The sequence below is a fragment of the Narcine bancroftii genome, chromosome 6 (assembly GCF_036971445.1).
Source record: "Narcine bancroftii isolate sNarBan1 chromosome 6, sNarBan1.hap1, whole genome shotgun sequence".
NCBI classification, from domain to species: Eukaryota; Metazoa; Chordata; class Chondrichthyes; order Torpediniformes; family Narcinidae; genus Narcine; species Narcine bancroftii.
Window position 1 is genome coordinate 141,680,545 of NC_091474.1, and position 14,614 is coordinate 141,695,158.

The 14,614-nt window shown below is 39.3% G+C and overlaps 1 long non-coding RNA gene across 7 annotated transcripts in view; it reads left to right on the forward strand.

Annotated features, from left to right (window-relative positions):
* The window catches only part of LOC138736542 (uncharacterized), a 492,063-nt gene that overhangs the window by 78,980 nt on the left and 398,469 nt on the right, over positions 1 to 14,614 (forward strand). The window contains exon 4 of one of the 7 annotated variants that reach the window (XR_011340378.1): positions 12,009 to 12,296. The exons of the other annotated variants lie outside the window; for them this stretch is intronic. This is a non-coding gene — a long non-coding RNA (uncharacterized lncRNA). Of the gene's footprint in view, positions 1 to 12,008; positions 12,297 to 14,614 lie in introns of those variants that run through there. 7 annotated transcript variants of the gene reach the window in all.

Consider the following 14,614-nt stretch of genomic DNA (forward strand, 5'->3'; position numbering starts at 1 on the left):
ACCTACACTCTAGGGATTTTAAAAAAATGTTCATAGAAACTATACGTGCAGTAGTCATGATCTTCCAAGATTCCTTAAATTCTCAACGGTATGTAATAGATGATGAGTGATAAATGTAACACTGCTTTTCAAGAAAGGAGAAAATTAGGCCGAAACAGAAAAAGGTATAAAGTATTTTGTTACACGATACTTGGAAAATTAAATAACATATAGTTAATATAGCTTTTTGAAAGGTTATTGTTTAACAGCTTTATTGAATTTTTTTTTAAGGTGTGTTAACTAGGAGGCTAGCAAAGGAACCTATGCAAACAGTATACATGGTACAAAATGAGAGACTATCGAATTACAGGAAAGTTATTTGCATGGGAAGAGTATTGGCTGATTGCCAGGAAACAGAGGAATAAAGAGATCCTATTCTAGTTGGCTACCAGTTACCAGTGACGTTCTGCAGGGGTCAAGTGGCGGGGCCACTTCTTTTTACATTGTATGTTAACGACTTGGATTGCAGCATAAATTACTTTGTGGCTAAGTTTGCAGATGACACAAAGATAGGTGGAGGGGCAGGTAGTGGAGGAAATGGAGAGGCTTCAGAGAGATTTAACTAGATAAGGACAAAGAAGAGGCAAATGAAACACTATATTGGAAAGTGTACAGTCATGCACTTTAGTAGAAGGAATAAAAAAAAGCAGATTATTATTTAGATGGGGAGAAAAATTCAAAGGTGCAAAGGAACTTGGAGTCCCCATGCAGGATACCCTAATGTTAACCTCCAGGTTGAGTTGGTGGTGAAGAAGGTGAATGAAATGTTGGCATTCATATCTATAGGCACAGGATAGAAGAGCAAGGATGTACACCTTTATAAGTCACTGGTGAGACCTCAGTTGGAGTACAGGGTACAGTTTTAGGCCCTTTACTTAAGAAAGGATGTGCTGACGTTGAAGAGGGTTCAGAGAAAATTTACAAGAATGATTCTTGAAATTAAGGGATCAGCATATGAAGAACTTTTGACAACTCTTGAACTGTACTCCTTGGAATTAAGAAGGATGAGGTGGAACCTTATAGAAGCATTTCAAATGTTGAAAGGCCTGGAAATAGTAGATGTGGGAAAGTTGGTTCCCATCATAAGGGATTTAAAGACAAGAGGACACCACTTTAGGATTGCAGGGTGTCTATTTAAAACAAAGATGCAGAGGAATGTATTTAGCCAGAGAGTGGTGAACCTCTGGAATTTGTTGCTACAGGTACACGATCCTTTATCCCGACTTCAAAAATCCAGTAAGTGGGGAGAGAGGTGGCCGCCCCTTGAGGGAGGTGGCCGGTGCTTGAGGGAGGTGGCCGGCACTTGGGGGAGGTGGCCGGCGCTTGGGGGAGGTGGCCGGCACTTGGGGGAGGCAGCCGGGCAGCTGAGGGAACGACGCTTGGGGGAGACAGCCGGGCAGCTGAGGGACCAGCGCTTGGGGGAGAAGGCCGGGCAGCCGAGGGACTGGCGCTTGGGGGAGAAGGCCGGGCAGCCGAGGGACCGGCACTTGGGGGAGATGGCCGGGCGACTGGAAGGGTGAGGGGGTGGATTGGAGTGTACCTCTTGTTTTCCCATTGTTTTTAAACAGGCTCAAAATATAACCAGGGAAGTATACAATAGGTCTTGTACAACTTTACCATAACATCCCAACTCCTATACCAAATACTTTGATTTGACCACTTAAGATTGAAATTGGAGGAATTTTTTCTCTCTCAGATGGGTGTGAATCTTTAGAGTTCTTTGTCCCAGAGGGCAGATGATGCTCAGTTAATCAGTAGGATCAGAAAAAATTTTGGCACTCAAAGAATCAAGAGATTTTTGAGTTGGGTCGGGTTAGACCTGACTGTGTTTGGTGGGAAGGAATGGAAAATCAATTTAGAAATAACCCAACAAACATTAAAAATTGGAGCAGGTTCAAACGCAAGTAATAAATCCTGTTCATTTTGTCTTTTATTTTTATACTCTTACCCAGGACAATGAAAATACAATTTCTTTTAATATTTTAAAATTCAAGTTGACTCATTTTATTAAACAAAGCCCCAGGCAAAGCAGGAACATAATTATTATAATTCATTTTCAAAAAGTGCCAAGACTATCACTGAGAAATAAATATGACATGAATCACAATCTTATATCATCAGCTGATCTTCTCAACTGTACAATATCTCCTTCAGTGTAACCTCAGACAACCTATATCAAACTTCCAAAAATACGACTGTCTCTGGCTAACACGAACCATAAAGAAAGATTTGCACTCGAATCAATTTCATTTTTCAATTTTTGGTTAGTTGTTGGAAATTAAATGAGTATCCATTTAGTAGTCTGTTTTCACCCCCGATACAGGTGTATTTCAATATCTGGGCCATGCTAGCAAAGTCTGCATTTACTGTCCATGCACTGAATAGTTTGGCTATAGCATTTCAGATTATATCATGTTGTTGGGTCAAGAGTCATGAATAGGCCAGAAAAGGAAAGCATTGTTGATTTCCATTCCTCAAGAATGATAGTAAACCAGATGATTTGTACAATCCTGTAATGTTATGCTCTTCATTACGAATGAAGAGTTTTTGTTAAGCTAGATTGTTAACTTACCGTACTGTAAATTAAATAGTTACAGTGCTTGGATTTGAATTTTAATCTTAGCAATGTTAAACTAGGTTACAGGAATGTGAGTTCAGAAATGTAATTATTGCTTGAAAATTGTCACTTAACAGAAGACCCAATTAAATTTAAAGCTCTGAGAGCAACCTGTTGTCTATCGAAGGAACAATGTAGATTGCTGGTTGTGATCCTTTGGCTGAATATAAGCCAAAGAGCATTGTTAATGTTGCTTATGAACAATATGTTTCTCTCCAAAGCAGAGCATTATTGGGTAACACATTCACTGAATATGAAATAGATTTAAAAAGCATAAAATTACATTTTTAAGTGCTTTTTATTTCACAACTGTGATTTTAATGGTAGTTATTTATTGTCTTTTACTACCCATGTACCATTTATGTTAATATCTGCACAACAAGCTCTATATGTCAAATATACGATGGACTGGTCATAATTGGTCATACTGTATGTTGTTACTTTTTTGAACTGATACAAAGCTGTATGACAATTGTAGCTCTTAAACATATATCAGTCATCGAGTCCATCGACCACGAGTTAAGAAAGAGGGTTTTAGCACATTGACAGCCAGACGAGGGGTTTTAATGAAGTGGAAAGATGAACTTCCACTGACTCCTGGGCAGTGGCTACATAATGTAATGGAATGTTTAAACTTTGAAAAACATTAGATTGTTTATTTTACAATGTTCATTTTCAAACATAATTTAAAGCATTACATGCTCCTTTTTTTAGTAGTGAAAAAGTTTCCATTTTTGTCAAGTGTTGATTTTATTTTTCTTTAAAATTGTTCATTTTGAGAAATGAATCGTGCTGTATTTTCTGATGAATAAACTATCAAATTTTACCTATTCATCTCTTTTTTAGTTTTCCTTAAATTTTAATTTTAAAAGTACTGCCCAAGAATCTGGAAAATCCCAAAATCCGGACTGACCCAATCCTTGAGCAGTCCCGATTTTAGGAATTCTCTGAATGTGGAGTCTAGCAGAAGTATCCTGCCTTGCTGAGTTTCCCAGCATGCAATACCACGTGAGGATCCAAAGCATTGCATGGGGATTGCAAGGCTGTGAATTAGGAGGCTAAATGTGAAGGAAGTCACTTTTCAAAATGATTTTTAATTTTCATTAATATAATTTTACTCAAATTTTCAATAAAATATTCTTAGATTTGAGTTATTTACTTTACTCCCCTCATACCTTCCCACCAATCACTCCTTTGCTACATATCCTTGTGACTGCAGGAGGTACTCCACTTGCACTTTCACTTTCTCCCTCACACTATTTGGGGGTCCCCAAAGTCCTTCCAAGTGAAGCAATGCTTCACCTCTGAAATCTCTAACAGTCATTTATTGCATTCTCCTCTACATTGTGGAGACTGGTGACAGACTAGAAGATTACTTCATGAAGCAACTTCACTCTGTCCGCTGCAACAGCACGGACCCTCAAGTGGCAAACCATTTCAATTCCACACCCTACTGCTACACTGATATACCTGTCCATGTACTGCCAAGTTGAGCTACATAAATTAGAGGAATAAAACCTTATGTTAAATCTCAGGTCACCAACTAGATGCCATCAATATTGATTTTGATTTCTGTTCACCCCCTTCCTGGATCTCTCTCTTTCCCTTCCCCTCTGACTCCCCCCCCATTCCCTTCCTTCTTTCACTGAATTACCCTTCTTAGCCACTGCCCTCTCCCCATCACTCCTCCTTTCTTTCTGCTCTCCCATGTATCCAGCCATCATCTCTTACCTGTTAACTTGTATTCTTCCCCCCCCCCCCATCTCCTACGCCTTCCCATAACCCACCCTGCCCCACCTTCTTATTTGACTGTATTCTGATTTTCCTGCTGAAAGGCCCAGGTCCAAAATATTGACTGCCTTTTGCATTCTCAAGGATGATGAGTGACCTGCTGAGTTTCTCCAACTTCACTGGACCCCAGTATCTGCAGATTTTCTTGTTTACCTGATTTAATGCTAAAATTGTCTAAATTTTTTTTCAGTACTAATAAAGCACATCATGTTAATTTATGCATTTCTATGTTGGAAAACCTGTCGTGTTCCTCCATTATTTCTGGTTGGTCAATATCTTGGGCCATGTGTTGTAGAGTAAGACATTGTGATGGGTTGTGGTTGTAATAATGATACAAGAAATTAACAAGACAATTTTAACAAAAAAAATCTCCAGATGCTGGGGTCCAGTGCAATACATTAGACTCCTGTAGAAACTTATCAGGTCAGATAGCATGCAAAAGACAGTCAATGTTTTGGGCCTGAGCCTTTCATTAAGAGTAATGAAAATCAGGCATATAGTCAAATAAGAAGATGGGGTGGGGGTTGTTTATGGGAAGGGGTAGAGATGGGGTGGGGAAAAACAACATAGGCTAACAAATAAGAGAGAATAGCTGGATATAGGTGGGAGGGTAGAAAAGAAAGAAAGTGATGAGAAGAGGGCATTGGCAAAGAAGGGCAATTCAGCGAATGGGGACCTGGAGGACATGAGAAAGATGGGAAGGTATTGTAAGGTAAAAACATCATGAGATGGGACTGGGGAAGGAGTCATCCAGTACTAAGGAGTAACAGGATGCAGGTGTGACCTTGTACGCTCAAGATAAGTTTGGCACTAACAAGCTGATGAGCAGCAGACTAACAGAGAAGGGTAGCAACAGCTTATTCATTGGACAGTGTAATGGTATGATCATTTATTAAGTGTGTATCCTGAGGTATAAAAAAACACCACTTGCTGATATCGTTAGAATGCGCCTTCTCCAACTAACACTGTTAGTTGCAAGTGTTACAATCCGGTAATAAAGAACCTTGATTTCGACTCAGTCTGGTGTCTGACTCACTCATTCTCGAACAAAGCAGACCTAACAATTTGGTGACCCCGACGTGATTTGAACACGCAGCCTTCTGAGAGTCAAACTCAAAAGTGTAATAGATTAAGGACCTCATTTACTAACTTAAAACATTTAATTTAATTTTGACAAACTGTTCTTTTGTTTTTTTTTTAATGTATAAGAGAGCATTTCAAATATATAATTACTTCATAGGAAAGTGGTGTGGTTGCACTACTAGAGATGAACATCAGAAAAGGATTGGTGATAGATTGGATAGGTTAGGCTTATGTTCTCTGGAGTGAAAGAGGATGAGGGGTGAATAGGTAGAAGAATACAAGAAGCATGGATAATCAAAATCTCTTCCTATGGTAGGTGTACCAAAAACAAAGGGCATAATTTTAAGGGGAGTGTTAGGAGATTTCATGGGGTAATATCTTTTTAAATAATGCACAGGTGTGACTGATATCTGAATTGTGCTGCCAGAGGAGGATGTGGAATCATATATAATGATCACAAGGTAGACAAGGCAAGGTTGGGTGTTGTCGTAATATGAGCAAATAGGACAAGTATAGGTGGCAAAATGGTCGGCATGGATATTGTGGTTTGAAGATCTTGTTACTTACTGTGCTGAACCACTCTATTACACCGGAGACACAAGAGACTGCAAATGCTTGAATCTAGTGCAACATTTATCATGTTGCACTCAGAAACTGCTGAGAAACTCAGTGAGTGGTGTAGCATCTGTGACAGGAAAGGAATTGTCAGCAGAAGATAAGAGGATAAGTGCCCAGAGTGGCCAGTAAGGGGAGCCGGGAGAGCTGGGAGTGCAGGATAGATGAACAGAGGATTGGTGAAGAATGAGGGTAGACAGTCAGGTGGGCTAAGGGAGGGGTGGAGTTGGGAGCCTGAGGCAGGAGGGTGATAGATGGACCACCCATCATCTACACACCTCCGCTTGACCTAACGAGTTCCTCCAGCAATTAGTTTATTGTTCTCAACCTTTTTTGTCCTAGGCCCCACTTTAATTTTTCAAAAAAACATGTGCCCCACCATTAGGGGAAAAAAGTTATATACTCAAAAGAAGTTTTAATTAAATAATTTACTGTAAGTGTATTTCAATGCAATTAAGGTTGGGAATGCACTGGAACTCATATTTCTATTCAACAACTATTTTGATATGTCAATCATCTCAAACACATTTAACAATTGTCATCACTTCCGTGGAAACTTTGCCCCTGATGTTGGCTGCAGACTTTTTTTTTAATTTGATAGACTAATTTTGTTAGTTTCAACCTTAAATCTCCCTGTTTTGCAGTTCCCAGTCAATTTCTTGTAGCAACTGTAGTTTACCCATGGACCCATTCCTGATATTTTAAAGGAAGTTCTTTTGAATGCTTCAGGATATCAATAAGGTAGAGAGGGTGCAGAGTAGATTTACTGAAATGTTGCCTGGATTGCAGTATACAAAGAAAGATTGAGTAGACAGGGTCTTTATTCATTGGAGCGTAGAAGGATGAGGGGGGAATTGATAGGGGTATTTAAAATTATGAGGGAGATGGACAGAGTAGATGTGAATAGGCTCTTCCCCTTAAGGGTAGGTGAGATTGGAAAAAGGGGTCATAAGTTAGGGGTTAAGGGTTAGGGGGCAAAAGTTTAGAAGTAACATGAGAGGAAGCTTTTTCACTCAGAGAGTGGTGGCTGAGTGGAATGACCTTCCGGAAGAGGTGGTTGCAGCAGGGTCAATTCTGTCTTTAAGAGAAGATTGGATGAGTGCATGGATGTGAGGAGGTTCGAGGGTTATGGACAGGGAGCAGGTAGGTTGAACTAGTGGAGTTCACTTAAATTGGTGCGGACTATGGTAAATCACTAACAGCACTGAAGCCACATTCTACTACACAAGACTATGGAAAAAGTATCAATAGTTCCCTTGCTAAAGTAGTCGAGTTTGGGAATTTCTTTTTGATCTCATTAGATAGCACATCATGGTTCCTTTCACTTTGAACAGAGTTTTCACAGATTTATCATGTGGCACTCAAATAACTCCTCTTGGTATTGCACTGGAACTTCAGATAAGTCCACCAGCAACGGCTGAGTTAACCAAGAGGGAAAATCCAGTGCCTTTTAAAACAAATCACAAAATCTATAATTGAAGTTGGTAACCAACATTTTCAAATGGTCAACAATGACGTTTGCAGCAGCATTAATTACCTCACACTTATTCAACCAATAGAATTGACTGAAATTTCTTGCATAAATATTACTTTGGCATAATTCTAGAAGTGTCAGGAATCCATCTTTGTTTTTGCATCAACGAGCATCATATTTGCTACTTGGATTTGCTTGTTCAATGTTCTTAGTTTCTCAGAAATGTCCTTCAAATAACTCACATAAGCTTTGCCATCTGTTGTTAGCAAGAACTTCATTTCAGGTGTGTCCTTCAAAAACTTGCTAAGGAGATCAAACATTTCTATAAACCTTTTGAAGCAGTTTCCATTTGACAACCACCTTACTTCAGTGTGAAGCAATAATCTTACATGTTCTGCATTTTTATCGACAAAACTTCTTAAACAGATGCTCACATTTAGCATTAGCTTTGATTGCATTGATACAATTAATCACAGAATGCAGTATCTCATGTTGAACAGGGGAAACATTTTTGGAGGATAATGCAATTCACAATCAACATGTTTGGATTTTCATCCTTCATTAATTTTAAACATCCTGCTTTTTTACCTATCATAGCAGATGCACCATCTACAGCACAAGATTCAATGTTTCCTTTTGGTATTTCATTTACATCCAAATAATTTTTGAGCTTGCTCTAGATATTAACTGCAGTAGTGTTTTTTTTTCTAATGATTCACGAAACATCTCTTCTTGAAACACTTCCTGATCAATATATCTCACATATGCTAATAACAGAGCCTCAATGTTCTGTAAGGTAGATTCATCCAGTTGTATTGAGAACTTTTGTGATTTCAACTTCTCGATAAGCTGCTTTTCAATATCTTGAAAAAAGTCATCTATTCTGTTGCAGACAGTACTATTACTCAATGGCCGTTGCTCAGACATCTTTGTCATCCTTTTGCAGAACTGCTTTGAGAAACAATGATATCGCAGATTTAATCAATTCCTCCCCGATCGAACGATTCTTCCTATGTTTTGCCATCAAGGGTACGATTCAGGGCTGCAGTTTGCGCAATGAGTAATGAAGTGATTTTTGATCTATTTTCAAACTTCTCTTCCAGTAATTTAAAATATTCCAATTTCAAATTGACATGGTTAGAATGTTTGACCCTTAAATGAGCTTTAAGATGGTCTCCTTTCATTGATTTATTTGTCAAAGTCTGTTGGCATAATAGGCAAAAAGGTGCCTGGTCATCGTGTACAGCAGGAATAAATCCAAAATTCAAGAACTCCACAGAATATTGATGAAACTTTTGCTTGCTTGGTCTGCTCATACAACAGTGCGTGCTCCCTGTAAGAGATTAATGCAGAAGCGCGAGCTCCCTGAAATAGATAAATGCAGCAGCGCGAGTTCCCTGTAACAGATTAAAACAGGAGAGCGAGCTCCCTATAAGAGATTAATGCAGAAGCGCGAGCTCCCTGAAATAGATTAATACAACAGCGCGAGCTCCCTGTAACAGATTAAAACAGGAGAGCGAGCTCCCTATAAGAGATTAATGCAGAAGCGCGAGCTCCCTGAAATAGATTAATACAACAGCGCGAGCTCCCTGTTACAGATTAATCAATATTTTATTATGTCTTAGAATTGAAACGTGTAATAAAAGTAATGATCAAATGAAAGGAAGAATACTGACTCGAAAAGAAAATGAAAAACACTAGCAAGGTTTTTGACATTTTTTTTCGCAGATATTGCATCAAATCTGCACTAGCCTCGTGCTTTACTTTCTGGGTTTCCTTTTTTTTCTCACGATTTTGGTGCCCCCTCAGGCTGGCATCTTGGGCAACCCCCCTATCGACATGCTAGTACACATAGATACATACAGATGCAGATCTCACTCAATACTGTACTGAAAAAGATAAGGGCTATGGATTGTTGAGATAATTTGGAATCCTTGCCGCTAATGAGATAATTTGGAATGGATGATAATAAGACTAGTCAGAAAAAAATATAATTATAATGTTAACCAAGGATAACAATAGTTCAAATAAGAGAAACATCAAACCATCAGAAGAGCAAAAACACGTTATGAAGATAAAAAGAAAGTGGTTTTACTTGGAAGTTATCACAATTGTGTTGTACTGAGTGTTGCCAAGTCACATATTTCACACCAACATAACAAGTTTATTTTTTGCAAGCCCAATTTTTAATTATTTCCCAAAATATTCCTACGTCCCACTAAAATATTCTTAAGCCCCACACCACACCTTGAGAATTTATGGTTTAAATATATGATTCTAAAAGCTTACCATAAATATACAAGTATAATGCAAAAAATGTCCCCCTTTTTTCCCTCAAAAATAGGGGGGGGAGGGTTGCATTATACATGAGAGTAAAAAAATTTTTTTAATTTCTGCAACTCGCAGCGCAACTCGGGCAGCTGGGTGAGCGGTAGTTGGCAGTGCGACTCAGGCGGGTGAGAGGAGGGGGGTTGTGAGAGACAGCAGTGCGACTCGAGCGGTTGGGCGAGTGGCCAGAGAGACGGCAGCACGACTCAGGCAGGTGAGGGAAGGGGGGATCGTATTATACACGGGGGTAAAATATTTCCCTCTTTTTCCCCTCAAAAATAGGGGTCACATTATACACGAAACGCATTATACACGAATATTTACGGTAATTAAAGAAACAACAGGTGTAATTAACAGGCCATATTTATTGATTTGTATTGAGTTACAAAGATAAACCTGTCTTTCAAACTAACATGCTTCATGACCAACCAATAACAAAACGTGACGGTACGGACCTTGATACTGTTTCATGAGTGAAAGGATATATAGTGAAGAAAAATGTTGGGCAATCCTTAGCTATTCTGTAAAATTATGAAACTACTTAGCAACTAGTGTGAGTGAGGTAATAATAATGTGTTGTCATCTTCTACATAGCACAACAGTTCACTTGCCTTTGTGAGGTAAGCGCAGGAGACTGACTGATGCCTACTGACAGTGTCCAAATATAACAGGAGCTTCAGAGCTGTATTTGATGCCTCTGCCCTGCTTCAGAGCTCAATAACTGCTTCCCACAGAAGTGACTCTTTCTTGCAGATTCCCTCTCAAGTATTTCAGAAGGCTTTCCAATCACATCATTTAAAACTCAAAAAACTGCTGATTCTGTTATATGGAGCCAAAATCAAACTGCTGGAGGAACTCAGTAGGTGAGGCAGCATCTGTGGAGGGTGAGAAATTTCCTGCTGCAGGATTTCAGCCTGAAATGTTGATTAGCTTTTTCCCTCCTCAGATGCTACCTGACCCATTGAGTTCCTCCAGCAGTTTTTAAAAAAAAAACAGGATATTCCCTTTCAATATTGTTGGACTCTTCATCCTGATTATGACTGTTTATGCCTTACTGGACATGGTTAGAAACTGATGAATTAAGTACTCAAAGACAGCAGTTTGATGACTTGTGCCTAATGCATCTGCAGGACTGTTATTAGAGTCATTTTCATTTAATCAGCCAACATTGTGCTCATTGTGACAGACCAATAGCAGTTTCTACTCTGTGTTGCATTTATTGTTTGAGGAAGACTGCGCCTTATGGCATATTTCTATTGCATCATTACCTCGAGAAGCACTCTGCAATATTGTGTGGAGCTCCCTGCAGTACTAAACTGCCTCATTTATTTTGTACCATAGCAAAGAAACAATTGCTAACATGTCAACAGGTTTTAAAAATGTTATGTGATTTTGCTCTTGGCCATCATACCCTGCACCTTATTCTGTATGTATGTGGGTAGAAAAGCACAGTGACCTCTGCCCGTGGTGGAAATGTTTAGCTGCAGCTGTTACATATAACAGTGCTTTAAGGTAACTACAACATTAATCAGCTCTCTGTTTGCCACTCCAATTAAAAATCACTTGAATATTCATCGTATGCACAGTAACATTCACCGAGTGCCTCTGTATCTGTTTGTCCCAGCTGGCAACACCCTCATGCTTGAAGCATAAGCTTATGTCAAGCTTTACTCCAGGCTATGAGCAAGCAACCCAGGATAATATTTCAGTGTGGTACTGAGGGAATACTGTAGTTTGAGTGTCTGTCTTTCAAATGAGACATCAAATCAAAGTATTGATGGCTCATTCAAGTGGATGTTAAAGTCTTGGCCAGTAAATCATTGCTCTTTTTCAAATAATGCCACAAAAGAACAGTGATTTGCAGGCCAGCATTAATCCTTTTCATAAAACCACAGAAACAGATCAACTTGCTCTGCAGAATTAATCAGCTTTGCTGAATGGATATTCATCTGTGTTTTCTTCTCTAGTATTTTGCATCTTAGTTCTAGATTGTGTTTTTTTTAAAATTCATTCTTAATTTTGCCCTCTATTTTAATCTTTCTCCTATTTGTACTCCTACAGAAAACCAGCTCCAGAAAACATGCCTTCATCACCCTCTCTCAGCCAACATGACTACATGTCATCAATTTTAACAACCACAAACGTTTATGTTGTTCCCTCTGTGGTAGAACACTGTAATACATACATTGTGCTGGTTGGCTTGCCCTTCACACTGTAACTCCTCCTGCTTTATGTTCCTAATAAAGGTAGTACCATCTAATCACCTCCCTCAGTACTGCCTTGGAATCAGGCCAACAGCATGCAAGATACTCCTTTAAGTTTATAGCAATTAAAGCCTATTAATCTCGATTTCTGGTCTGTCGAGTCTAATTGATAGTACTATACTCTCTAAATTGGAAAGTTTGATCTCAAATTTTTCTTTGGTTATAATGAACAGTCATCACCCAAATTTCTCTTGCCACTGATACAACCATACCTGCTGAGTATTTCCAACATTCTCTGTATGTTCTTTACAGTAATAAGTAATTGCCCATGAAGTTCTTGAGCAAATTAAAGATGTAAAAGGAGCTCTTGTAGCGGCGGCTACACTGCTAACAACCAGACGGGTTGAGTTCAGTGAGCAAAAACTAATTTATTGCAGGCTGTCTGGCTGGTCTTATACTCCCAGCCCGGACCTGGCTGAGAACCGCGTTGGGGGGCCCCGATGTCACTGGGGCGTCATGTGGGTCGCCAAGCGCAGGCTTCTGAGCCTGGTGCCGAAGTCGAGAGGAAACCCCCGACGGTGCCATTTTGGCCGGCTGCCCCGCCACGTGCGTGACAAGTGGGGCGGGTTCGCCTGCCTAATGGTGTACCACCACACTCTCAAAAGAATCTCAACCATTCTGCTACAACAGATGGATACTTGATGGGCCAAAAGTAAGAATAAATTAGTGGCCCTTACAAATGTCAATGCCTGGATTTCATCCTGGGTCAACAGCAGTACTGAGTTAAGGCTAGCGAGAAATCAGAATCAAGTTGCATTTTTCTAAATATCTTCTATAGGTGGAAATTGACTTTGATGCAAAAAAAAAACAGATGACTTACAATGACGAGCAACATCCTTTTGATTGACTTCAGTAAGAAGGAAAATTGGGAGAGATTTATTGAACCTTGGTTTTCTGTATTTGATAATATTGTCCAAATTGAAATTAACTATTGCAACCCCAATGTTCTTTCTCCTTGGCATTAACCCAGCAGGAGATTCTCTGCGAAATTGAAATCCTTTCTTTCATTGAGAATATAATTAAATGCACTTCTCATTTTAATTGGACATTTTTTCTTGTGCACGATTAGAAAAGAGTATGGGGAATAAGTCATGACATAATCAACAAAGCTAAATTAAATACTGTTCTCAAGGCAAATTTTCCAATTGCTTATTGTTATTTGTTGCATCACGGGGAGATATTTCACCAGGATAAGTTATTGACTCTGGAAAGGATTTCACTTAATAATTTGCAAGTTAAAGTCATAAGAGACCGCTGATACTGGAATCTGGAGCAAAAGCAATCATCTGGTGGAACTTAGTGGATTGAGCATCAGTGGGAGAAAAAGAATGGTTGACATTTTACATCAGAATTTTGGAACAAATCTTGATAAAGAATATTGACCATTCTTTTTCTGTCATTGATGATGCTTGACACAGATAATTTGTGTCGAGCAGCACCGACATTTGTAAGGGCCACAAATTTATTCTTAATTTTGGCCCATCAAGTATCCAATTGTTGTAGCAGAATGGTTAAGAGATTCTCTTGAGAGTGTGGTAGTATGCCATTAGGCAGACGAACTGGCCCCGCTTGTCACACACGCGGCGGGGCAGCTGGCCAAAATGGTGCCACCGGGGGTTTCCTCCTGACCTCGGCACCAGGCTCAGAAGCCCACACTTGGCAACCCACATGATGCCCCGGTGATGTTGGGGCCCCCCAGCGCAGACACATGATCCAGCAGATCATTTTTTAATCTACAAGTTGATTTTGAATGACATTCTTCTGCACTGTCCTCAGAATTATCCCTGGTTTTCCTATTGCTGGGAATTATTTTCCTTTCATTTTTCATTGGAACTAATATTTGGTTTGTGACCAAGGATAGTAAACTCGGATATCAGAGAATTAAAAAGAAGTACAAGTCAACCACTGCTTTTTAGATTGTTTAGATGTTCAGCTGTGTCTTGAAGGAATGTTTATATGAATAATATGGGCCCTGACCAATACAAAGTTATTTGTTACAATTGTAGATTCCTCCATTTTCATTGTGACTTTTTGCACTTGGGGGTCTTCTTCACCAAAATAAGCCATTCCATAAGTATCTGATTAATCTATCCTTGGAAACTCTTTTCCTAGATTTTGTAACTTTCTCACTCTGCCTTCGCTGGTCTCATCTCATTACCTTCCAACATTCATAACAATTCTTCTCTTGATAAGAATTTATTTTAAACTTTGAGCCTGGCGCAACCTGATATCAGAAAAAGTTCTTTCTTTTCCAGGACAGTCTTCCAACTATTTCATCCTTGTTCTGAGATTTCTCTTTAAAATGTGACCCCCTCAGGATATATTTTAAAGTCTCTGCTGTATTTGTGCTTATCTAACCCTCAATTTACATGCAAGTCTTGAGTCAGGCATCTGGCTGGCTCT